Genomic DNA, 27,491 nt, shown 5'->3' with positions numbered 1-27,491 from the left:
CAGTCTCTTCCTTCCCCCTCTAATCCTGTGCCTTAGCAACTGAGCACATGCCAGCGCAAACCCAAAGCCTTTAAAATATTGCCTGGCACATATGAACTCAGGGCTAAGTGCTGGTCTCTGCCCCGACCACATAGGGCTACATCCTCTGTCCTGGATCTTGCTTGCAGCGGTTTATCTACAACTGAGAACACTCCCTATTTCTGATAGCCTGCGGAGCAAGTTAGTGGGAGGCAGTTTGTTGCTGGAGCCTGGTGTAGGTCCTTGCCCACATAACTGGCTCTGCCACCTTATTCAAAATATGACGGAGTCTCCTGTTCAGTTGACTCTGGGGTCAAGTGACTCTGAATTGGACTTTCTGCTAAGAAATGTGGAAACTGACCCTGGATCAGGAGGACTTATGAAATGTTTGAGGAAGTGCCTAAGAGAGGATTTTGTTGTGTGTCTTGAGACATACAGGGAAACAGTGATTCAAGTGGGAGGCTCGGAGATGGAGAGAGAGTCATCTGGCACCTCAGCGCCCTCTAGATCCCCACCTGCTCTCACCATCCTGCTCCATGCCCAGGAGGAGGCTGACCCCAAGAACTGCACCCTGGGTTCCCCAGCCAAAGGTTTAAGAAATGCAGGCCAGAGACCTAGGTTAGGAAGAGGAGAGGTTGGAAGATTTTGGGGGGGGGCAGGGCAGTGGTGGCACAGCCTTTAACTCCAGCACATGGGAGGCAGAGGCAGGCAGATCTCTGTGAGTTTGAGACTAGCAAGTTTTTTGGTTTTGTTTTAATTAGCACATATTAATTGCACACAATAATGATATTTGTTATGACATTTTCTTCTATGTATATAATGATGTGTGTTTGTGCACTAGTGAGCAACTAGGGTTATTTGCAAGAGCCTAGGTGAGGAACTGCAGGAGCATGCATGAGGAGTGATTGACAGGAACATGGGCAACTTACCCATAGCTGCATTACTGAAAACAAATGTCTCTTCCATTCTCAGCAACTATCAACTGACTATAGAGTCTTAGAAAGGGGTAGGGCCCCATGAAAGCCAGCTACTGTTAACTGCCTATAGATTCTCTGGGAGGGATGGGGTCTCACTAGCCCCTGAAGCTGCAGTGATTTTCTGCCCTGGGTCCCTACCATTCACCATATCTTCCCATTTCTGCAGTTCTCACTGGACAGCCCAAGTCTCTAGCTTGAGCCTCGGTGTCATGGTTCCTTTCCTTGTGTGTGGCTGCAGCTTCCCATAGGTAGCATCCTTAGGCACCTTGTCACCCCTTTTCTTCTTCAGCCTGGCTACACCGTCTCTGGAGTCTGTTCATTAAAGTCCTGGCATCTGAATCCTCGACCACGATTTGTGAGCTGCTGCAGACCTGGTTTAGTTTCATTTATGCTGCTGTGATAAAATATCCTGGCAGAAAGTCACAGGGAAAAGGTTTCTTTGGATTAAAATCCCAGGCTCCTACAGTACTGTGGTGAAGTTAAAGGAGGAACTCAGGCAGCTGGTCACATCACATTCATGGTCAAGAGCTGAAGAGAATAAATGCATACATGCTATCTACTCACTAGGACACAGTTGACTTCCTCTTCCCTTATGTTCTTGATTGTGAGTCTATCCTTTAACAGCTGAGCCATCTCTCCAGCCCACTTTCTCTTCTCTTCTACAGTCCAGCACCTCAAACTCAGGGAATGGCGCCACCCATTGTGGACTCAGTTTTCCCATACCAATTCAGGTAATCAAGATAATGCCTCACATGCCTACAGGACAGCCTGATTTAGACAATTCGTCCACTAAGACTGTCTTCCCAGATGACTATAGGTTGTGTCAAGTTTATAATTAAACCCAGCCATCACCATACCTAATGCCCTAAAGACCAATGCACTCACAACTTTTAATCAACTTATACCCAGTTCTCAACCAAGAACGAAGAGGTTGGTGAGCGCAAGATCATGCTCAGTCCCATAGAGCAAGTTAAAGGTCAATCTGCATTACATGAAACTCTATATCAGAAAAAAGAAAAAGAATATTGTGTGGCATTGGGGACATACTGGTATCATTATATAAACATGATATCATTGCGTATAGCTAAGTATATGTGGCAAATGCATGAAAAAATGGGCTCTAAAATTCATTTCAAAGGTAGGAGTGTTCTGTGATAGATCTCAAGGCCCTGAGGAATTAGAATTGGCCAGTACGGTCATACATGACCTTAGCAACATAGTACATCCTGAGCTGGGAAGATAATAGCTCAGTTGGTAAGGTATTTGGCTTATAAGCCTGAGGACCTGTTAGAGTTCCAGAACCCATTTAAGAAGAAAAAAAAATGATGGGTATGGCAACCCAAGCAGAGAGGGGGGATTCCAGAGGTTCCTTGGCCAGCTAGTCTAGACTACTTGGTGAGTTCTGGGTCAGTGAAAGACCTTGTCTATAAAAACAAGGTGCATGGTGGAGAGAATGAGGCAAAATTTCTCTTTGGCCTACATACCCATGCACACATGTACACGAACCGCCCCCATAAGCATACCTACACACATACACCATCCAGGGGTGTGGGGAGTGAGGGGAATATCTTGGTTATAATCTACACAGGTCAAAACAGTGAGAATTCACTTTCCCCAAGCTTGGGTATGCAGAATAATTCCGGATTATTGTCCACAATTCTAGGACTTTAGTAAATCCTATTCATTTTGAATGGAAGACTTCAACTCATGTTTGTATAGTCTCAGATAAGGTAAGTGAGTCCTTAGGTTTCTGAATTCCTAGCTCCCAGGATACTATTGTGTGCTATGATACACTTTAAAAAATTCTACCATCTATCTATCTATCTATCTATCTATCTATCTATCTATCTATCTATCTATCATCTATCTATCTATCCATCCATCCCTAATCTCTCTGTCTGTCTATCTGTCTGTCTGTCTGTCATCTATCCAACCAATCCACCCATCCATCTATTTCTGTGTGCATACATCTATGATGGTGCTGTATATGTGTGAAGGTCAAAGGTCAACCTTGGGTGGTGGTCTTTAGATGCTGTTCACCTTGGTACTATCTACCTTTTCTATACTTTCAAATTTTTGTGTGTGTGTGTGTTGTACATGTATGGTGTATGTCCAGTGTGTGGCTGTGTATACCTGTGTGCACATATGTGGAGACCAGAAGAGGGTGTCTTCCTTTACACACTCTACCTTATTGCTTTGATGCAGGGTCTCACTGGATGGGCTGGTTGACTCACAAGTTTCCAGGATCCTCCTGCCTCTAACTTCCAGTACTGGGGTTATGGGCATGAACAACCATGCCCACCTTTTATTTTTTTGAGACAGGCTCTCCCACTGCACTGAAGCTTACTGATTCTTGTGCCTCTCCAGAACTAAGATTACACATGTACACTATCATTCCTGGCTTTTTATATAGATTCTGTGTACCAAACTCAAGTCCCAAAGCTTTTATAGGGGGGATCTTACTGACTGGGTCATCTCCCCCCATCCCTACAACACATGGCTATGCTCATCTCTGGGGACTGGGGTCACTGTCCTTCACATTTGGCCATAATCGAAGCAAAGTGAGCCGAAGGGAAAGTTGCCACTGAAACTATGGGCGCATTGAGGTTAGAGTGGTTTCCTGTCCCTGTTAGGAAGAGCTGTATCTGTCACACACACTGACAGATGACTCTTCTCTTGGAGACATTCAATATTCCCACACCCTCCAGTGCCCCCAAGGAAATGAGTTATTCCCAGAATGCTCCAGGGTTCTTCATGTGGGAGGTGTATTTCAGTGCACATATCTTGAAGTTACTTCATCAGTCTGAGTTTGTTTAACTTCTCAAAGAAGTAATGCCATGGGAAGGGTTGTTAAATATTTCCCAAACAAGCACTGAAAAAAGCCACCAGAAGGAAAAGTGATCCGCCCCAAAGAAGTCACTCCTGCACCGAAGTACATTGCTGTTCGCTCTAAAGAAAAGAAAACTTCAAACTTCCAGATCCAAGTGTGGCTCATATTTAACTGCCTGTTCATCTGAGGGGATTGTCTGGACGTGTGCAGAGTTAACGAGGCCACCCAACAGAGTCCAGTTGGGGGGGTGATGGTGGCCCAGAGGATGAGGGCGGCAGGCTGGGTTTCTGAGACCTTGGTACGTATTCCTCATTTTCACCCACCAGTTCCCACCTCAGTCTTGCTCCCTCTCCGACTGCCAGCTGTAAGCAGCTGCCTTTGCCCTAAGTCAGTAACTTGGATCCTTTCCCACTGGCGTGGATATTCTAATTAATTAATTAATTTTTCCTTATTTTTTTTTTCTGCTGGTCTCAGAGATTGACTATATCCCTGCCCTTCTGGAGTTGGTTTGGTCGTGTGTTATAGGCAACATGTTTGGCTTCTTTTTGGAACTCAGCCCTCAGTTCTTACTGACTTATTTTATTTGTTATTCTGGCTAACGAGAAGAAATATCTCCACTTTTAGCTGTGGGTTTCAGGACCCTGATCATCAGGGCTGATGACCAGCAACCTCTGCGCAACCTGTCCCCATGGAGTGTGAGAGATGAGGAGGTAGACTTTTCTTTTCTTTGAAAAAATTATAACTCATTCCCAAGGATTTAGGAATTCAAATTGAAATATTGAAGTACCACTCATGTCAACCAGATCAACAAAAATTAATTAAGACTGACAAGAGCAGAGCTGGTGAGCTGTGGGCATCAAGGACCTCTCTGTTGGGAATGTAAATTAGTACAGTGCCTTTGGAGGACAATTTGAAATAACTACCAAAATAGAAGAAGCGTTTGTACTGTGAGACAGTATTTCTGCCCCTGGTTATCTAGCCTGGAGACTCTATTATATATGCACACAGATTGGTCCTTGTGTGTGCGGATGCACCGTCCACATGTGTACATGTGCACACATATGAATATGTGCAAGCACAGGAGAGTGCTGATTGTGTAGCCTGGAGCTGTGGCTCATGGGATATGACAACGGAACTGAATATTATCCTATACAGAAGTTAAGGATACAAATGTACCTGACCAACTTTTTGTACAGCTGTGTAGATTTTAAATGAAGTCAAATTATAAAGGCAAGATGTAAAAAGTTATCTGTGGAGAACAAATGCATGTATAATATATACAGTTATAACTTATTTTTTATCAGTAGGTTTATATTTATTAAAAAATAGAAACCATCTATAAAAATGACAGATGCAGCGGTAACCTCTGAGGCAGGAGTCCAGGTAGACCACGCAGTGTCAGTGGGGAGACAGAAGGGAAGATCGGCCCAAGATGAGGAGTTACAGTTAGAAGGAAGCAAAAAATTCTGCATGCTCTCACCCAGGGCAGTGACTACAGCAACATTTTATATACTTCAAAATGTAGACGGATGCATTCTCAATGGTTTTACTGTGAAGAAATGATAAGTGTTTGGGGCGATAGCTATGCTTAGCCTGGCATAAATGTTTGCACACACGGATAGTGAAACATCACACGGTGTCTCATTAATACATGAGGTTTTTTTTCCCCTTTATTTTTGTGCGAGTGGAAAAGTAAGTTTAAAACTTGCAGTGAAAAAGAAAATCAGGGGAGCTGCCGGTTACCGTTCAGACACGGCCAAGGCCAAGAACCACACCACACACAACCAGTCCCGAAAATGGCAAAGAAATGGCATCAAGAAGCCCCGGTCACAAAGATATGAATCTCTCAAGGGGGTCGACCCCAAGTTCCTTTGCCAAGAAGCACAACAAGAAAGGCCTGAAGAAGATGCAGGCAAATAATGTAAAGGGCATGAGCGCACGAACAGAGGCCGTCAAGGCCCCGGTGAAGCCCCAGGTAGTTAAATCCAAGATGCCAAAGGGCCCCAGCCGCAAACTCAGCCGTCTCGCCTTCATTGCTCACCCCAAGCTTGGGAAGCGGATTAGAAATTTTATGCCCAGGGGTCGTAAGCTCCAAAAACCAAAGCCTAAGGTTCAAACCAAAGCAGAAGCCTCAGCTCCTGCTCAGGTTCCCAAAGGTGCCCAGGCCCCCGTGAAAGCCCCATACAAAAGATCTCAGTCTGCCAATATGAAGACAGATGGACTGGTGTGAACACCTACACAGTATTTGCAGGTGATCAGGACCTTATGCTGTCTTTACAAATAAACTTGAGGCAAGATCTGTTAAAAAAAAAAAATCAATGGAGACCTGGTAAGATGGCTTGGCCGATGGAGGTGCTACTGTGCAACCCCGACGACCTGCGCTCAATATCAGATTCCATAAGGTGGCAGGAGAGAACCGGCTCCCCGGAGCTGTCCTCTCTCTCTCTCTCTCTCTCTCTCTCTCTCTCTCTCTCTCTCTCTCTCTCTCTCTCTCTCTCTCTCTCTCTCTCACACACACACACACACACACACACACACGTGTTTAAAAAAGAAAGGAAAGTTAACTTGTATGTGGACATTTTTATTTCTTTAAAAGGGAGTATGAAGGAAGGAGTAAAGAAAAAGGGTGGGGGTGGAGAGAGGGGGGAGAGAGGGGGTGAATTTGAAGCCAGTTTGGCAAAATCTCAGAGATAGATTTAAGAAATTTAGCATATTAATTTCTGTTGTTATAATAGACCTATGTCACACTTATAAAAATTTAGATGTAAGAAAATGCTTTGGGGCCCTGGGAAGATACCTGACTTGGCGGGTATGGAGTTTACTGTACAAGCATGAGGATCTGAACTCAGATTCCTGGCACCCACAGAAAAGGCAGACATGGCTGCACGCATCTGTAGTCCCAGCACCAAGATGTGGAGACAGGAAGCTCCTGAGAGCTCACTGGCTGGCCAGCCTAGCCAGTTGATGAGTTCCAGGCTCAGTGAGAGGTCTTGTATCAAAAACAAGGTAGAGAATGACCGAGGAAGACATTCTGATTGACCCGGTGTCTACTTGCTCACACATGCACACTGATGCATGTTAACCCTTCCTCAGACATGTATATACATGAACATGTGTACACATAAACACAGAAATGTAACCCATTATCTTCCTCTGTTGGTTGGACTGAATTACCTACTACATATAAATTTGAAATACAAGAGGAGGATTTCTCAGACCTACTTTAAAATCTTTCACTCTTTGGCAGTCTTACACATGTTTTCCATCTGGCCCTTCCAATTTCCTCCCCACTTCCCCTTGACACCTCCCAGCACACCCCCTTCCTATCTTCATGCCCTGTTTAGATGCATTTCGGTCTTGGAAGACTGATGCTACCTGGAGAGGCATAGACATGCACCTTTGGGCAGGGCTCTTGGAAACATCTGGTCGACCTTAGGTTCCAGACTCCTCCTGTGTCATTTGTGCACACACCTGCCCTAGCTGGGATGTCTCTGTACTGGATTCTCCACTAGTGGGACTTAGGATGCTCCCTTGGAGAGAACCCAAGTCTCCAGGTGGCTTTACGTTGTGGGTGTCACTTCTGCAACACCAGTCTTGAGATTCTCACCACCGTGGATCTCAGAGTCGTGAGAATCAGGGCCCCAGGCCAGTTTTGTTGGAGGATCCAGGGAAGACAGAGCAGGCTGAGACTGGAACCAGCACTGTGCTGTTCCTCTTTGGAAAGGCTGTTGTGTAAGGGGACTTGCCAGGATCAACCGGCAGGGAAGAGGAAGCCAGGCTCTCAGGGCAAAATTCTGTTGAAGTAGTGTAAACTGTGCCCAGTGTTGCTGCTTTCCCAGGCCTCACTTCCCTAAACCGGGCCATGTGCTGCAAGGGTCTGGCAAGAGAACCCTGGGATCCCTAAGCCCAGGCTAACAAGACGGCAAGAGCTGAGCCAGTGACTCATGGGGACCTTCCAAGGTAACCTCTTTGCTAGTACTTTTGTGCAGTCTCCTAGAAATGGAGATCACATGTCAGACTCCACTCTTTCTCAATACCAAAGCAACTTGCTCAGATTCTCTGTGTCCCTTGACATATACCCAAGCTCAGGGCTTAGCTAGCAGCCAGAAAACATATTCATAGACACAAATGATAACTCATTACCTTAACTTGCAAATAAAATGGTGATTACTTCAATTCTTGGGACCATTAGCTCAGTTTTATAGTAAGCAGTATCCCATCACCTTCTAGATTCTCATGTGGATATGTGTATGTGTGCGTGTGTGTTGTGCACACGTGTGTGTGGGTAGGGGTGTGCACGCATGCTCATTTACAAGAGTGTGTGCATGTAATAAAGAAGCTAGAGGTCGGTATCAACTGTCCTCTTCAATCACCCTCCACCTTGAGATAGGGTTTGTCAATAAAGTTTCATTTTGCCAACTTGGTTAGGCTGGCTGTCTAGTGAGCCCTGAGGTCCTTTTGTCGCTACCTCCCCAATGGTGGAGCTATAAATGTGGGCTGCAGTGCCTGACTGTTCTTAATGGGGTCCTGGGAGATTGAACTCTCATCCTCATGCTTAGCAGCAAGCACTTTACCCACTGAGCCACCTTCCCAATACCCAAGTTCCCTTCTCTGAGGAGGAAAATGGTAAAAGACTTGGAGAAAGAAAAATTTCCCAGCCGGGCAGTGGTGGCGCACGCCTTTAATCCCAGCACTTGGGAGGCAGAGGCAGGCGGATCTCTGTGAGTTCGAGACCAGCCTGGTCTACAAGAGCTAGTTCCAGGACAGGCTCCAAAACCACAGAGAAACCCTGTCTCGAAAAACCAAAAAAAAAAAAAAAAAAAAGAAAAAGAAAAATTTCCCAGCAGACGCCTGGGTGAGGCCTAGAATGAGCTCAACTCTATCTGAACATCTTTTGTTCCAGATTTTTTTTTTTTTGGGGATGCAAATACTTGAGCTCTTGTTGAAGGAGGGTGTAGGGAAGATGCTGCAATTGGACTGGAGGGAATGGGCCTGAAGCTGCGATGCATCCAGTATGATCTCAAACTTGTCAGGGAAGGGAGATGCTGCTGTCGGCTTTAAAGCTCTTGTCTTATCCAGCCCCTGCCTATAGTTTCAATACGCAGATTAATGATTCCAGAGTTTTAGTACACATAAGCTCTTCCTGCGAACTTTATAGAACGGGAGAAGAAACACTTGTGCACTGACCACCAACCAACTGATGTGGAATCTTCAAAGCGAGACTCACACATCTACACTTTCTTTTGGTGTGAGTTTGTCTGTGCATGTGTGTATACATCTATGTATACACGGAGGCCAATGGGTGCCTTGCTTTAGTACTATGTCTCATTCATGAAACAGAGTCTCTCATTCAGCTATACCTAGACTGTCAACCAGCAAGTCCAGCAATCCTCCTGTCTCCACCCTTTCCTCCATGCTGGGGTTACATGCAAGATTTTCATGTAGGTGCTGGAGATTCAGACTTGGGTCCTCATGCTGGTGAAGTAAATGCTATTACCCACTGAACCATCTCCTCAGTCCTTTATCTTCCCTGGGGTTCTCACTATGCCAAACTGGGAGGACCAGTTCTGTTTGTGCCTTTGATCCCCGAGTAGATGTTCCTAGGGTCCTGATGGAAAAGATTCAATTTCAAAGATTTCATAATGTTAATAATAACCCAAGACCACTTGAGGGGTTTGCCAGGGACCAGCTTCTGAGCCAATGATTTTAGTGGATTATCTATTAAAATTTCAAAGCAATACACCGAGATAACGTATTTATTTCACAGAAGAGGAAACTGACTTTCAAATAAGTTAAGGAACTTATTCAAGGTGATGAAGCAGGATGTGATTTGACTTCAGAGGGTGACGGCCCTGATAGGATCAAGGAGGAAAATTACATTCTCCCTTGTATTCTCTCTCTCTCTTTCTCTATCTCTCTCTTTCCCTCTCTCCCTTCTCCCCTTCCTCCCTCTTTCTCTCTTTGTTCCTTCTTCCCTTCTCTCTTCCTTCCCTCTTTCTCCCTCTCTGTTCATCATTCCCTCCCTTCCCCCCCTCTCTCTTTCTCTCCCTTCCCCCTTCCCATCATCCTTCTCTTTCTGTTTCCCTCCCTCTCTTCTTCCTTCCCTCCCTCCTTCTCTCTCTGTCCCTCCCTCCTCTCTCTCTCTTTCTCTCTGTCTGAATGTTTTAAAATAACCATGTGTAAAAAGTTATTGCAACATCTGGTATTTGTAAACATAGCATAGGTCAGAGTGACTTCCACCTGAAGGGAGTGAGAACACTCTAATTTTAGAAGCCTTGGAAGTTGGTGAAATTATTCCCCTCCTTTTTCTCCAAGATAGTGTGATGACGCAATGGAAACGATGTGTGAGATCATGGTTTATCTTGTTGTTCTACTTACAAGCTGTGTAGCTCTGAGCAAGTCACTTCCCCTCCCTAGGCTTTTGCTTCCTCATCTGAAAAAGAAGGAAATTGGGGCTGGGAAGGTAGCTCAAATGATAGAGTTTGCTTAGCATTCAAGAATGTCTGTGTTCCATCCCTAGCACTGTATAAGCCCAGTGTGGTGGTGCACACCTAGAATCCCAGCTCTCAGAAGGTGGGGGGCAAGAGGATCAGAAGTTCAAGGTCATCTATGACTATGTAATGAGTTCAAGGCCAGCCTGGGTTGAGTCACAAAACACAAAAACAACAAAAGGGGAAGAAATGAATCAACCATCTGTAGACTTCTAACTGTGACCCCAAAGGTTGCATGTCATCATAAGCTTCTCAGTCTACCCTACTGATTGTCTGTCCTGTGTCCACTGGTCCAGTTCTCATGCCTAACTCCGAGCACAGTTGCAGATTTTCAGCTTTTAAGTAACAAAAGACAGGGACCCAGTCACCACTCCAGAATGGACAGATTTCTCAGGTACCAAGAGATGTTCAAGACTATATATGTAGATTTCCATATATTTTCATAGGAATGAAAGTTGGAACATGAAAAAAAACATGCAGTGAAAGGCGAGGCCAAGCTTCACGTCATCACCCAGCATCCCTGTGGCTCAGAGGGATGTGGCTGGCAGTAGGTAGTGCTCATGGAAGGTATCAGCTGTCTGTCAGAGCTGGGTGCTCAGCCTTGTGTGTCCCACAACACCCACCACCTGAGGTCTTCTTTGAGGTAAACGTAAGCGGCTGGTAATCTTGTGAACTTAGGTAGAAACATCTTTCCACAGAAAGCAGAATTTCTCTTTGTTCTTCAAGAAGATCCTTTGGCCCCAGTTCATGGCAGGTAGATTGAGAGTGGAAAGGTGGTGACACAGGCACCGGAACAAAAGCAAAGGAGCAGCTTTGCAGGGCATGCTGTCAGACTGAGTTACGGTTGTCCAATGACTATCCCTATTCCCATCATGAGCTGATACTCGCCATCTTCCTTTCAAAGTAAAAGACTTCTGGGCTGGAGAGATGACTCAGCTGAGTGACTTCGGACGCAAAGAACTGTGTTCAGACCCAGAACTCACTTTCAAAATAGTTGGGTATTGTGGTGCGTGCTTGAAATCTCAGCACAGGAGAGGTGGAGAGGCAGGTGTATCCTTGAGGCTTGCTTCTCAGGTAGCCTATCCCCCATGAGAGACCTTGTGTGTGTGTGTGTTTTATCCCCTTCAATAGTTTTTCTGTGTAGCTCTAGCTGTACTGGAACTCTCTCTATAGACCAGGCTGGCCTTGAACTCAGTCACCTCTGAATGCCTCTGCTTGGATTAAAGGTGTGTGCCACCACCACCCAGATAAGAGACCCTGTCTTCAAAACAAACAAACAAACAAACAAACAAACAGACAAACAAACACAAGGTGAATAGTATCCCAAAGAATGACAACTAAGGCTGTCCTTCAGTCTCCACAAACACACGCACATGTGTATGCCTGCATACAAATGTACCTGAATACATGAACATGCATAAATACACACACACACACACACACACACACACACACACACTTGGGTGTTGGGGGAGGTTCTTCCTACAGAGCATTCTGCAAAGAGACAGGCACGTACCCTTAGCCTTACCCATTCTCCTCTCTCCCAGAACTTTGTGGATCAAACAGTAATGAATTAGGAGGCTCATTATACTGGGAAAGCAGCAGCCAGGAGAGACTGGTCAGTAGCTTCTGAGACTCAGTCCTTCAAGTTCTCATCTGGTATGAGCTGAAGTTCAGTCCTGGGGTTGGGCCTTTTTGTCATGTTACCATGACTCAGGTACTTATTCTTGAGGGGCAAGCATTTTACCAACTAGGTCATCCCCCCAGCCCCTCCAATTGTATTTTAGTGTTGTCACTGTGAAGATAAACCTAGGTGTTCCCAAACTCTTTAAACACTTGCAGAAAGTCTTTGGGATTGTTTCAGATTTTTATTTAGCTAGCCGCTGACTTCATTCATTGTGTGTGAATTGAACTAACCTCACTCTTCAAGGCCAACTGTAGCCCACCATCTTCTAAGTCACCAGACTCCTGTTCCACATCCACCACTTGGATGTTGATGTTCAGCTTAAGAGGACCACTACAAACACTCTGAAAACGTTGCTGCTTGTTCTTTCTGACCGTGGCTAGTCTCTTTAGTGCAAGCTGGCATACTCATTCTCCTCGATGCTCGAGGCCTGGAAGGATGACCAGGAACGGCAGGAGGTGCAGAGTTATGGCAAACCCGCTCTTTCCATAGTATTGAGAACCTATTGGAGAGTGAACACTTGTTCACATGGAATGTAAACTAGTCCATGTCCTGGTCTTGGAGGACTCCCCAGTGGCCTCTGACAAGAGTCCTAATCTGTTTTACAGCTCTAGTTGTTGTGTAGCTTCCTCAGAGGGTGTCTAATCTTATGGGAGTAAGGAAGGAGTCCGGCTGAAGTTCTTCTGCAGAGTTTCCTGGGAACAAAGTTACATGTCTGTGATCATTAAGGCTGTCAACTTGGAAGGCTTTAGAATCGCCTTCATCCTCTAGGCACGTCGGTGAGAATACTCCTGGCTTGGACTAGGTGAGATGGGAAGACATACCCTGAATGTCTGATCCCTGGGCTGCACAGAAAAGGGAAAGCCAGCTGAGCGTCAGCCTTCATCTCTCCTAATGGTGGATGCAATATGACCAGCTGCCTTATGTTCCCACGGCCATGCCTTCCTCGCCATGATCGACTGTTCCCCAGACTGTGAGCCAAAGATGACCCTTTCTTCTGTCTGCTGCTTTAAAGTATTTTTAATTCATTAATTAATGTGTGTGTGTGTGCACATGTGCAGAGTGCAGGTGCCTACTGAGATCCGGGGGCATTGGATCCTTTGGAGTTGGAGTCACAGGTGTTTGTGGGCCACCCAGTGTGAGTCCTATTGTTGTGATAAGACACCACGACCAAGGCAACTTATAGAAGGAAGATTTTCTTTGGGGCTTACAGTTTTAGGGGTTCATTCATGATCATCATGGCAGGGAGCACGACAGCAGGCAGGCATGGTGTGGAGCAGTACTTGAGAGCTTACATCCTGATCCACAGGCTTGTGGCAGAGAGCGCTAACTGGGAGTGACCAGGGTCTTTTGAAACCTAAAAGCTCACCTCCAAGGACATGCTTTCTACAACAAGGCTGCACTTCTCAATCCCTCCCCAACACATCCACCAAGGGAACTATACTCGAACCTGTGACTCTACAGGAGCCAGGCTGATTCAAACCACCACAGCCTCTCTTCAATCAGCTTTTCCTAGACTGAATACTGTAGTACCTCTTGAACCCCCTAGGCCATGGTGACTAGGGCAGAATTCATACAGTTGGCTAGGAGGAGCAGCTGCAGTCTTAAGTTCAGGTCCTATGGCTGGTCCCTCACGTATGAGAGAATGTCAGTAGTTGACAGCGTTGCCATGGTGGACATTTGCAAAGGGGCACAGCTGATCTGATGAAGATGGCGGCTGTTTGGCCTGCGGTAAACAGAGAGGTCAGCGGTGAAGGATGAAGATGACTAGTGGATGGCCTTCCACTTCTGAACAGGGACATTAGACCCAAATGGATACATAGTGGTGGCTTTTGTGGCAAGCTAATCTTAAATGTTTCATATTTAATCTGAAGGAAGGACTGGGGGGGGTTTGCCAAGTCAGTCAGCAGGAGAAACGAAGTTTCAGGAGGGGGGCCTGCTGCCAGATACAGTGGCAGGAAGTAGATGGATGCCAGAGACACTGAACAGGAAGAATGAATAGAGCACGCTAGGATGAAATGGTGAGGAAATGACTTTGACAGCACAGTGGCAGAGGAGGAAATTCTCTTCACACAATAGTTTTCAAGTCACCCAGGTAAAGAAGCTGGCTGGGGACTGCAATCAACCTTTACACTTCACTCCTGGTCCTGGATGCTAGGAGATCAAGATCTTTCTTCTTCTTCTTCTTCTTCTTCTTCTTCTTCTTCTTCTTCTTCTTCTTCTTCTTCTTCTTCTTCTTCTTCTTCTTCTTCTTCTTCTTCTTCTTCTTCTTCTCCCCCTCCCCCTCCCCCTCCCCCTCCTCCTCTTCTTCTTTTCCTGTGGTACTAGGAGTTGAACCCAAGACTTTGTGTATCCTAGGCAAGCACTTTACCATGGAATTACTTCTCCAGCCCTTTCAGTCTTCCTTTTGATCTTATATCACCTAAGTTATCCCTAGATTTGAGTTTCCTCACCCCTGCACTATGAATCCAAAGGGTAGTAAGTACAATGTTCTCACTATCTGTGTTCTTATTCTTCAGCCCTTGGCACACTATCTACCTTCAGCTTCTCTTGATGGTCCCTAGTGATCTGTTGTCCCAGACTCAACAACGTTTTTTTTGTTTGTTTGTTTTTGTAACTTTTTTTTTTTTTTTTGAGACAGGGTTTCTCTGTGTAACCCTGGCTGTCCTGGAACTAGCTCTTGTAGACCAAGCTGCCCTTGAACTCACAGAGATCCACCTGTCTCTGACTTCCACCTCTGCCAGACTGTATTTTTTGAAACAAGATCTCATGTGGTTCAGACTATAAACCAGAACAAACCCTTTCTTCCTTAAGTTGCTTTTGCTGCACATTTTGTTCCAACAACGAGACAAGCAACTAATCCAAATCTTACTTGTCAGTTTTGACTTAGGAATTTTGTCTGACTGTGCAATGTTGAGTAGCTGAACCCTAGCTTCACCATATGGATGACATTGTGTGTTGGGGGGGGGTGTAGAGAGTGGGGAGCTTTCAATGACAGTGTCCTAAGAATATAGACAATCTGATATCAGACAGTCTTTGTGATATGATGCAGGTGACCTTCTTGTAATAAGAAGCCTGGGGTCAAACCAGCAACCTGAGTTCAGGTTGGTGGTCAAGGACCAGGATGCATCCATATCTGAGTGACCTGCACTGTTACTCAGTGACATGGTGACATCTGGGCCTGAGGTGCAGCTGAGAGCCATGTCAAGGTCTGTGGCCCCACTGCAACCAGGTCTGTGCTGATGTCCGATGCTCCTGCTACCATGGAAGGCTGTGCAGACACCCACGATCAAGGACCAAGCTAGTGTCTCAGGGTCAGACTGCCACTGGGGACAGTGGTGACATACAGACCCAGCTGCTGCTTAGGACAATGTTGGGGTCCTGAAGTCCAGGTTCTGCACTGCTACTAATGGTAACATAGAGGCCCAGGGTTGGGACTGCAACCTGAGACTTTGGTGGTATCTGGCGACCGCAAGATTGTCAGAACCATTCCCATCTGAGTGGCTGTTCCCTCCACCCAGATCCAGGACGTTGGCGGGGCCTAAGTTACTGCCATGTCTGGGTCTATGGTTCAACTGCAACTGGGGTCTGTGTTGATGTTTGTGGCCAGTGGCACCTCAGACGACCTTAGGAATCATGCAAGATGAAATCAAAGGGCTATACAGAGCCAGTTCTGCCCTTCACTGCCCTGAGAAAGCTGGCCTTACCTACGGTCCTTACCAAGTGGTCCCTACACTCTGGAGAGAAGGCCCTTACCCCTTACCATAGGCAAGGATGAACCTACCCTAAGGGCATGCACGTAGGGGAGTTGACTCTGCCACCACACCCAATGCAGGTGGCCCCAATGACTGGATATGACCTGTCTGGGTAACACCCAGACCCACAGCTGGGCCTTGAACTGACCCACCCTAGCATCTACCCCATCTAGGTCCTACTGGAGCTCATGAAGGGACTGGTCCAGCAGAATGATAAAGAGCTCCAAGACACAGGATGCCCCAGAAGAGCTCCGTAAAGATCCAATGAGAATGGTGGACAAAAATCCAAAGGGCTTGACCAGACCGATGACTTGTTGCGATGGACAGTGGTCAGTCAATCTGTTTAACAAAGCAGTACACTATATGACACACCGAAGCCTCCAGTGCCAGCAGGGCGGATGAAGAGGTGATGGAGAGTCGGGAGAGAAAGAGAAGCAGAGAGTTTGGTGTTTTTGTTCTGTTTTGGTTTAATGTTTTTTTTCTTTTCATAGGAATAGGGGATTATGGGGGGACTGGAGTAAGCAGAATTGGGGTGCATTATGTGAAACCCCAAGATTTAATAAATAATCTTTATTGAACAAAAAGTAACACATTTCTTCATTTCATTCTTATATGCATGTGTCTTGGCTGATTCCCTCTCCCCAGTCCCATCCCTCATCTGTTTGTCCCCTTTCTTCCCCATGTCCTTCTGTCCACCCCCAAAACCTAACAAACAAAAGTCAGTTATACAATAACAGTGAAATACCTGAAAAGGAAATTAAAAAAATAGACCTATGATCCATAATAATATAGAAAGATAAATAGACATACATTTAATCAAGAGGATAAAAGGTACATACACCAAAAACTCTAAACCATTGACAAAAGATGTCAACACACATATACACACACACATACACATGCACGCACTCTCATACACACATAAACACATTCTAAATTCTGTCAGCACATTAGGTGGTCTGTGCCATTGCTTTCTCTGCTCTCCCTCTTGGAACTCTTGGTTGAGACTGAGCTATGGGTGCTCCAGCTTGTTAGCTCCCTCATCTTTCCACTGACTTGTTTTGGTCCAACTCCTTCATCTGGTTGATCTGCTTGACTCCGAATCTGCTTTTATTTTTTTATTTCTGACAAAAGTTTTCCCCATCCACAAAAGGTGGAGAGTGCTATCTCTCCTATGCTACCGTATCCTACAGAATTCTTCAATAGCTGGATTCCCTACAGTTCGAGGACTAAGAACATGGTCATGAACCATCACAACCATCCCTGGCCTGGCTGTCCTCTCTGTCCTTAGCTACCCACTGAAAAGGTCATTGTCTCCCGCAAAGTTCAGGCTGGGAATCGCACCAAGAAAGCATGTTTATCTCTCTGTTAAAACACACACACACACACACACACACACACACAAAAGAAACCAAACCAAACGAAAACTCTGTAGGGACTGAGAAGCATTTCTGCGACTGAGCTTTTGAGGGGTGTGCACAAGGCCCTGGCTTCAATCCCCAGCACTGCATAAACTGAGCATGGTGGTGTACACTTGCCCTCTCAGCACTCAGAAGGTGGAGGCAGGAGAAGTCCAAGGTCATCCTCAGCTACAGAGTGAGTGTGAGACCTGCCTGGGTTACATGCTATCATTTCCTTAAAAAAAAAAAAATGTAACGTTTTTCTAGTATAAGGCAGTCTCGTTACTATTTGACATGCAAAGACTATATCTTTCTCAACAGAACTTAGGGAACTACTCTAGCCAAAGAAAAAGAAGAACGAGAACACCTGATAGTGCTCCAGGCAGCATTGACTCTCCTCACTACTCAGCACTGATCCTGCATGTGGCCGGGTGTCCAGGGCATTGAAGGACCCTTTGCCAGCTGAGCTTGGCAAATTTCCCACACCCTGAAATGGCTTGCTTATTTTTGTGTGAGTGGGGGGCTTCATCATTATGTAGGACTCATCATTATCTAGCAAATTGCTTTAAAGCGATTATTTAAATTGTGCTTTGGTACAAATCGGGTATACAAATATAATGAGTGGTGTTGATGATAAAATTATCTTCTCCGGATTGATACAATAGCTGCCCCTGTCAGTTGCTGCTTGAAATACGGGCCAGCTGGACGACTTGAGAAACTGGCATTGTTTTAAAACTGAATTCAGAATCTGTTGGTTGCCTTTGCGGTTCCTGTTTATGGGTGATAAGGTCTTTACAATAGATCCTTGGCCCCTACGTGAGGCTTCCCACAAAGGCAGGTGGGTTGGTGCCCAGAATGCCCTGTGCGGGGGCTGGAAGATTGTGGACTCCTAGCCAGGGGTCCCTTAGGCCAGAGGAGTTGGTGAGTGACTCAGAATGGGGCTTGCTTTTTCCTCTCCATCTGCTCAGCCCAGTCCGAGCAGGAAGTGTGTTGTGGGAGGTATGTAATGAGCCATGGCCATGCTAATCTTTTCCCAGAAGACCCAGCCTCTGTGGGTATTGGATGTTGTGAAATATCTCTTTGGTGTGATGGTTCACAGTGACGGTCAACTTGATAGGATCTAAAATCGTCTAGGAGACACGTCTCTGGACATTGTGTGAACACCCACTCACTCTAAAGGTGGGCAGCACCATCCCATGGACTGGGTGCCTGGACTGAATAGAAAGGAGGAAGGGAGCTGAGCACAGCACCCATCTCTCTGCTTCCTGACAGGGGTGCTGTGTGACCAGTGGCCACACACACTTGCTGCCGTGATTTCCCTACTACGATGGGTCGTGCCCTCAAAGGGTGAGCCAAAGTCAACCCTCCCTCCTTGAAGCTGCATTTTGTCAGGTGTTTGGCCACAACACTGAGAAAAGTAACTAATGCGTGTGGGGAGCCCCCGAGGTAGGGGTTGGGATCCGAAGAGATGATGGGGTTAACGCAGAGGAGGATTTGGAGGAATTCAAAGCCTTGGTGAACTTGGGCTCCTGTATCTGGAGTGCCTGGATCACTCAGTAGCAAAACTTTGAGATTAACTCCTAGTAGCTGGGAGCATTCAGCTTCCTCAAGGATGTTCTCAAGGAAATTCTGGAAAGTCAGGGCCTCATCTAAGGGTGCCCAACCTTCTTCCATTACAACACAACTTTGGCATCTACAAGTTCACACTTGAGAACTGCTCAATTGAGTTCACACACACAATTGTAAGTAAATCTTTCCTCTTGCATTGATCCGCATTTGTAGCTATCCTGTGGTGCACATGGTCTGTGAGTCTAATCCAGGCATTGGGAAACATCTTCCACCAGAGAGTTAATAAGTTAGGCTTTGTATGCCTCCTGTCTTCTCTTCCTCAGGTTTTATTTGTTGTTTAAACAGTCAGGTGACTATGAAAGCCATTTGTGTCTTGTAGGCAATAAAAATACAGGTTTTAGTCTTGGGGCCATAATTACCTCCTTGTTTTATATAGTACATTCTAAAACAATGTGCTGGATTTTATTAATTTTTTTTTAAAATGTTGAGTCAGGGTCTCATGCTTCTGATCAGCACTCTATAGGCTGAGCCACATCCCTAGCCCCAACTTTCTATATTTTTCTCTTTTGTGTTTTATTATTGTTATTATTTAGCAGTGCTGGCACCAAACCCAGGACCTCATCCATACAAGGAAAGCGCTTTACCATTCCGCTATATCCCTAGCTCTGGATTTGTTTATTGTTTTATAGTCTATACTGATAACATTGAGATAGAACAGATGGAACCCAATAGTGGATCTCAGATCTGGGTATCCCTCCTACAAGAAGACGAGGCCTGAAGAGTCACATGGCCTCCTGGTACCCACTGCTGATGCTGCTTTTGTAATCCCAAAATGCCCACAGCCCCTGTAGAACCTTGGAGACAAAAACCATCTACTGTCTAACATTTGTACAGACCTTTCACATATACCGGGATATTTTCCTGTTCTTCTGCCCCCAAAGCTCACCTCCCTGCCCTGAGGGTTCATCGCAGAAGCAGCCAGCTTTCAGCCACTTTACCCTGTCTGCAGCCAGTGCCTGCAGCACCGGCTGTAATCGACGAGTTGATGGCTAGAAGCTTTGACCCCACTGACTTTCTCATCTTATCTTTCTTCCCCGTTGAACTCTAGGGAGCCAAGGTAGTTCAGAAACATGTGCTTCGTGGCATTCTCAGCAACCCGTTGTCAAGTGTTCGCTCAGGCTGTGCCCTTGGCTCTGAGTGTTTCTTTGGCCAAAGCTTTTGTCAATGGTTGTGATCTGCTTCCCGGGTTTAGAGTGTAGATGTCCTTGCCCCTGAGGACCCCAGACTGCTTCTGAGTCCGTGCAACCCCAGCTAGGACACAGGTCAGGTTTCCGGGAGTGCTGGTCAAGAAGCCGGGATTGATAGAGCTCAGTCACTAGAGACTTGCTGAGTACACGCCAAGTTCTGTTTCTGTCCCCAGCTCCACATTAACTAGGTGTGGTGGCATGGCTGCCCTGTAATCGTAGCTCTCAGGAGACAGAAGCAAGATTCTCTCATGGGCTCACTATTGCTGTGACGAAACAACTTGGGGAGGAAAGGGCTTATGTAGCTTACACTTCCACATCACAGGTCACCATCAAAGGAAGTCAGGGCAGGAACTCAAACAGGGCAGGAACCTGGAGGCAGGAGTGAATGCAGAGGCCATGGAGGGGTTCTGTTTACTAGCTTGCTCCTCCATGGCTTGCTCAGCCTGCTTTCTTATAGCACCCAAGACCACCAGCCCAGGGATGGCACCACTCACAATGGGCTGGGCCCTCCCCCATTGATCATTAATTAAGAAAATGCCTTACAGCTGGATGCTACAGAGGCATTTCCTCAACTGAAGTTTCCTCCTTTTAGATAACTCTAGCTTGTGTCAAATTGATATAACACCAGCCAGTGTAAGAAAGATTGGGAGTTCAAGGTCATCCTTGACTCCACAGTGAGTCTGAGGCCAGCCTGGGCTTTATGAGATCCTGGGGGTGGGGCAGAAAGAAAGAAAAAGAAGGCAAGTTAGGGCCTCCTTTGAACTCCCAGAATTCGCTGCACCTTCCCAAGACCACATACACAGTTTTCTAGGTGCTATCTGTGGCTGGCTTTGGGAGTGTTTGTGTCTGAGCCAACTCTCTGATCTTTCCATTCAACCTAGGGTATTCATTCTCCTCTGGACTATTCTAAGGGTTCTTTCCTCTTAGGGGTTATCTTTAGCAGATGAAAAGCTTGTCAGAATATTTCTATATGTTGGAGATAGAGTTGCTGACTTATCGGCCTCAAATACTAAGCAAGTTGAATGATCTCATGTAACAAGACATTCCGAGGTGGTTGCTGCAAGGTTGGTTGGTTCAAATTTATCAGTAAGACTCAGTTCTTTCTTCTCTTCGCTTCTACACTTGGTGTGTTGGCTTTATCTATGCACTTGCTTTCCTTGGGGGTGTAAGATGTCTTCATTCCTCCAGGTGTCACATTACCACAATATCTGAGAGGAGAAAAGAAGAGAGGCCATGCGCCTTATGCATCTTTTTGGTTCAAAAGGAGAATTCTTTGCAGAAACAAGAACTTCTTACCACCTTTCTCTTACCTACCTTCCATGAGCTATAACCTGTCCTGTGCCCAGGTCTCAATCAATCCTGTGATGGTGTGAGCCATCAGGGTGTTTAGCCCAGTGTCTTATCTTCTGAGGCAGGGCCAGGCTTCCTGAGAACAAAAGATCTTGCCAAAGGTGTAGCACTTGTAGAATTCTACTGGGGGTAAAAAGAGGGAAGCGGGCTGAGGTGATGGAGCCATGGGTAAAGTGCTTTCTGCGCAAGTGGGAGGGTCTACATTTTTTCTCCAGCACCCAGGTAAAAAGCCAAGCACGGTTGTGTGCTCCTGTAATCTCGGCACTGGGAGGAAGAGGCAGGAGGATCCTGGGGTTGTACTGGCCAATCAGGCTAGCATAAAGGGTGGGTTCCAGGGTTAATGAGAGAGCCTGTCTCAAAAAGTAAGATGGAGAGAAATAGACACCTAGACATCCAATATCAAAGTTTCTGGTCTACACATACACACACACAAACAGAGAGAGAGAGAGAGAGAGAGAGAGAGAGAGAGAGAGAGAGAGAGAGAGAGACTGCCCTATGGGAAATATCCCTAAAAGTGTCTTATCAAACACTTTGATAAGAGTGTTTGATAAGAAGGAAGAGTCTTCCTTCTTTGAGATGCTAGAGGACCCAGCATTCACAGTTCTAAATAAGAATTAGTGAGGGCCGATCACAGAAAACAACTTTTGAAACACCAGATGTGACTGCTTTTACCTCCAAACTGCATTTAGAGAAGAACTCCAGGTCTTTCTAACCCCTACCTTTTATTGCTGAGTTGTCTCTAGAGGAGCAGAACTGAGAAGGGGAACAGGTCACAGTTGAGATTTAATAGAATGACTTACACAGAGGGGCTGGGTAGGCTGCCACGGCACTCTACAGAGGCTGAGAACTTGATACCTCAGCCATCCCCACTTGGTTTTGAAAGCTTGGAGGATTCCTGGAGAATCTTTGTGTATCAGGAGGCTGGAGCAGCTGGGATGGGATGTCAGTGGGGGATGTCAGAACCAGCACCTGGGTAGGCACACGCCAAGAAGCCAAGGGAGGCAGGCAAACAGCACTGTCTACTTTTCAGACCTCTTCGTATTTGGGCTATAGCTGGAAGGTCTGCCCGCTTGGGGGAAGGCCTTCTCCCCCAGTTAGTCCTGCCTGGAGATGCACTCACAAACCTGCCCAGGGGCATGCATTTTAGTTTACTACAGATCCAATCAAGCTGGCAATTACGATTAACCCTCACATGCTCCCATCTCGGCATCTTGACTTGGAGGGAAGTAATGGCAGCCGTTATTTATGGACTACCTACTAGGTGCCAGGCATGTGGGAAGCGGTGAACACAGGCGGCTTCTAATCACACAGCGTACCAGAAGAGCCAAGTGACCTCATCTATCTTACACACCGGGCATCTGTAACCCCAGGAGCTCAGCAATGTGACCCCTGCTACACAGCCTGGTGACATGGCTGCGTTAGGAGCCAGCAAGCACTTTTTTTTTTCATTTTTTTTATTAATTAATTTATTTAATTATTAAAGATTTCTGCCTCTTCCCCGCCACCACCTCCCATTCCCTCCCCCTCCCCCAATCAAGTCTTCCTTCCTCCTCAGCCCAAAGAGCAAGCAGGTTTCTCTGCCCTGTGGGAGGTCCAAGGACCACCCACCTCCATCCAGGTCTATTAAGGTGAGCATCCAAACTACCTGGGCTCCCACAAAGCCATTACGTGCAATAGGATCAAGAACCCATTGCCATTGTTCTTCAGTTCTCAGTAGTCCTCATTGTCCATTATGTTCAGCGAGACCGGTTTTGTCCCATGCTTTTTCAGTCCCCGGCCAGCTGGCCTTGGTGAGTTCCCGATAGAACATCCCCATTGCCTCAGTGTGTGGGTGCACCCCTCGCAGTCCTGAGTTCCTTGCTCGTGCTCACTCTCCTTCTGCTCCTCCTTTGGATCGTGAGACTTCAGTCCAGTGCTCCAATGTTGGCCTCTGTCTCTTTCTTCTTTCATCGCCTGATGAAGGTTAATATTCAGGGGGATGCTTATATGTTTTTCTTTGGGTTCACCTTCTTATTTAGCTTCTCTAGAATCACGAATTATAGTCTCAATGTCCTTTATTTATGGCTAGAAACCAAATATGAGTGAGTACATCCCATGTTCCTCTTTTTGGGTCTGGCTTACCTCACTCAGGATAGTGTTTTCAATTTCTGTCCATTTGTATGCAAAATTCAAGAAGTCATTGTTTTTTACTGCTGAGTAGTACTCTAATATGTATATATTCCATACTTTCTTCATCCATTCTTCCATTGAAGGACATCTAGGTTGTTTCCAGGTTCTGGCTATTACGAACAATGCTGCTATGAACATAGTTGAGCATATACTTTTGTTGTATGTTTGGGCATCTCTTGGGTATATTCCCAATAGTGGTATTGCTGGGTCGAGAGGTAGGTTAGCAAGCACTTTTTGAATGTCTGCTTCGATTCAGGGGCCGTACTCAGACAAAAGTCCCACCTAGCTCCATTTTTCCGGTACATTGCAGACTGATCTTACTGAAAGCTTACTAGGGATAACTGGGCATGCCTCACACATTCAGGGTGGAAAATAGCTTCGGATGGGTGAAGAAATTTGTCACTAGTTTGTATCCCTTCTGTGAAGCCTGGGAAGTTGGAAGTTCTGTTGGACAGACCCGCTCCTCCAGAAAAAGAATCAGGATCATGGACTTCACTATTAGATTGATTGGGTTAAATATCAGTTCTACGATTTTGGGCTGTATCGCCATTAGCAAGATGTTCAAGTTCTCCATGACGACCCGCATCATGGGACCCTGTGAGGCTGCATTAGGGACTCGGCGAAGGACTGGTGGTTCGGTCCAGAAGGCACAGGTGCGTTGTTGCAAAGCCCGACAGCCTGGGTTTGCTGCTCAGGACCTCCACAGTGGAACAAGATAACAGACTGCCAAGTTGTCCTCTGACTCCCCACGCACAACTGAGGTGTGCACTCCACCCCCGCATACTTGGTGTGCACAAAACATAAATCAAAGAACACAGCAGCGAAAGAGAGCCGAGATTGTTATCAGCGTATATGGCTCTTCCACACACGTTGCTTATCTCGTAAAGGCGCAGCTGCTGTGTTCTATTGCTTCAACAAAATCTAACGAAAGTGGCTTAAGGAAGGCAGGTTGTGTTTTGACTCACAGTTCGAGGCCACAGGACATCATGGTTGGAAGTCATGGCAGCAAGAGCGTGAGGCAGTTGCTCATATGGCATCCGGGAAGCAGAGAGCTGGGTGCTACACTCGGCTCATTTCTCCCAGAACCCCAAACCATGGGATGACGCTCCCCACATTCAGGGTAGATGTCCCTACTCAAAATTAACCCAGTCTAGATAACCATACATAGATGCAGCCAGGGATTTGTTTCCATGGTGATTCTAAATCTTGTCAGGTTGTCAGTCAAGATTGTCCATCAGAGGGGCCCGGCTTCCCTCCCACTTGGTGTGTTGGTGCTTCACATGCCCACCTGGGTTTGTACGGCAGAGCCTTGGGTAGCAGCTGCAGTTTGCTCCAGAGGACACCTGGTCCTTGGAGGTGCTTGATCCTCCCTGTCCGGTGTGAAGGCCAAGTTTGCCAGCCGGCTTTTACTGGAGCTCTGACTTCTGGGTGCGCTGGCTACAAAAAAAGGTGGTAGAGAAAGGAGCTCCACTCTGCCCTTGGTGGAGGCACTAGCTTACTCTTTTGCTTTCTTTCATGCTGTTTAAATGAACCCTTTTACAGCTGGAGGTCCCCCCACACCCGCCTTGCCCTTGCAAACCACCGTGCCCTTCTCAGGAGAGTTGTGAGAGGGCAAGCAAGAAGTTCATTTGGGGAATCCTCATACCTGGTCAAAGCTTGGTCTGGGACACCAGGAAGTCCCCCAGCCTCGGTTTCCTCTCCTGTGAACTAGATCCGGTCTTATCAGTCTGTACCCTCATTGAAAAATCCCCTGGTGTAGAAATGGAGACAGGTGGCTGAGAAACAGGGCCGCCCAGACCCGCTTCTCAGGCAGTCGGCCAAGAGGTGTGCCTTGCTGCCGCAGGATCTGTCAGGCACCCCGGTTGACTCCACGGGTCTATATGCGTCTGTCTACCCAGAGAACTGTCTCAGGCTGCAGCAGCCCAGGGCTTCCAGGGAACTATCTATCCACTGGAAAACAATTAAGGCTGAAAAGCATCGCTGAGCTTTCCTAGAATATGGTGCTATTGACAATCTAAAACTCTCTAGCACTCATTAAATCGAAACAAGGCCTTTGCTGGCATTTTTTCTTTGTCCTGGTGTCCAGAGAGAAGGGAGGGGTTTGTAGCAGAAGGATGATGAAGAGGTACAGGGAGAAAAGCAAAGTGTGAGTGTGCAGGTGCATGAGATTATGTTGGTGTATGTGTGTGCACAAGCGGCCATTCACAAGTGTGCCTACGGAGATCTGAGAACAACCTTGTGTGTTCCTGCCCAGGTGCTGTCTGCCTTGATTTTTTGAGACAAGGTCTCTTATTTGACAAGAACTTAAGCAAGTAGGCTAGGCTGGTAGCCCAGCGGACTCCAGGGAATCCTCCTGTCTCCACCCGCCCCCCTGCCCCCCCAGTGCAGGGATTACAAATGTGTGCTCCCTAGCTAATTATTATTATATTTTAAAACATGAATTCTGGATCTCAAATTCAGGTCCTCTTTCCTGTAAAGCATGCACTTGACTGCCTGAGCCATCTCCCCAGGCCCCCCAAACACATATTGAGAGAATAGATTGAAGATCATGAGGGTGCATAGGAGCAAACTCTTCTAGAATTATTTGTGCACCTGTAAATTTTCTGTTGTACAGGAGATGCTAAAGGACACCACACACACACACACACACACACACACACTTCCCCAGGTGACTGCCTATTCCCACAGCTCCTGTAGCTGGAGTCTGTGCGTTCATGGAGGAGTCTCTGCTTATGTTTTCCTGGGTGAGGGCCTAGCAATGGTCCACCCAAGGTCTCTTTTTCTACATCATCATGCTGGGATATTTGCAATGAGGGTCTGCTTGGGGCAGAGCCCAGCGACACACTGGCTACCTGCTGGCCTCTGAACTTTTCAGACCTCGTCTGTCCTTCTGCTACAAAACCAGTTCCGGGGGCCGAAATCCAGCCCAGGAGATCTGATTTCTCAAAGGCTGTTTTGATCTTTTCACTTCAAAGAAAATTGTTTTTACACCCAAGCCCCAGTTTGGTGGCCTTAGACCTGGCCTGGTAGGCTGAATGGGGCCCGTGGTCTCTTCTGTACATTCTATTGGGAAAGCCAGGGTCCTAACTCAAGGCCTTCCAAGTTAGCCTGTGATGTAGCAAGCATCACCCTTGATATTCCCAGTCCCCAGCATCCCCAATGTCTTGCCTTCCCCTCTGCTGTCTCTGTTCCATTCAATTCCCTGCTTCTAACGTCTTCCTTCTCCTTATTCCTCTTATGAAAATCCCATCTTGGAATGAAACCAGTCTTAGCTTCAGAGATTATGTAAGAGTACCCCCTAACAGCCTCAGACACCCCCACCCCACTCAAGAAGAAGTTCCTTTTCTAAGAGCCCCACCATATTTTGTGATGCTCTGCAGCTTCCTCTACTAGATTCCTACTACATTTTCCACCCACGACACTCATGGAACAGTGAGGAATCCCTTCACAAAGACCATCTTGTCTAGCGAGATACCAAAACGTGGTAGACGTTTGGTATAACTTCCTCCAGGAGCTCTTTTCAGTGTCTTATGGTTTGCTGTAAGGGTTCAGGGACAACCCCACTTGATAGAAGAAGGGAGGAGTGGGTGAGGGATCAGTAAAAGAAGTTCTGCTTTCCACTTGCTGCCTGTCATGTCGCAGGTAGCTTGCACACCTGTCCCTGTCAATAGGAATTTTATCTTTCCCTGTCTTAAAATTATATGCACACATACTGCATTGTAAATAATGTTTAAGTGGCTGGGTATGTAGTTTAATCAGTAGAGTGCTTGCCTAGCATGCATGAAGTCCTGGGTCCCATCTCCAGTAATATATAAAATAGTAGTGATGGTGCACACCTGCAATCCCAATACTGGGGAGGTAGAGGTCAAGGCCACCTTCAGCTACACTGAAAGTTCAAGGTCAGCCTGAGCTAGATGAGCTGTCTCAAAAAATTATGCCTCTAATGTATAAAATACATGATATAAAGCAACATATAATATTCATATAATATATAATAATAG

At 46.4% G+C, this 27,491-nt stretch overlaps 1 pseudogene; it reads left to right on the top strand.

Moving 5' to 3' along the window:
* Nucleotides 1–487: 487 nt before the first annotated feature.
* Nucleotides 488–6,055, top strand: LOC130874177 (60S ribosomal protein L29-like; annotated as a pseudogene).
* The last annotated feature ends 21,436 nt before the right edge of the window (nt 6,056–27,491 follow it).

This window comes from Chionomys nivalis, chromosome 5, assembly GCF_950005125.1.
Source record: "Chionomys nivalis chromosome 5, mChiNiv1.1, whole genome shotgun sequence".
NCBI classification, from domain to species: domain Eukaryota; kingdom Metazoa; phylum Chordata; class Mammalia; order Rodentia; family Cricetidae; genus Chionomys; species Chionomys nivalis.
Note: the sequence above shows the minus strand (reverse complement) of the source record. Positions and strands in the feature narration are given on the sequence as shown.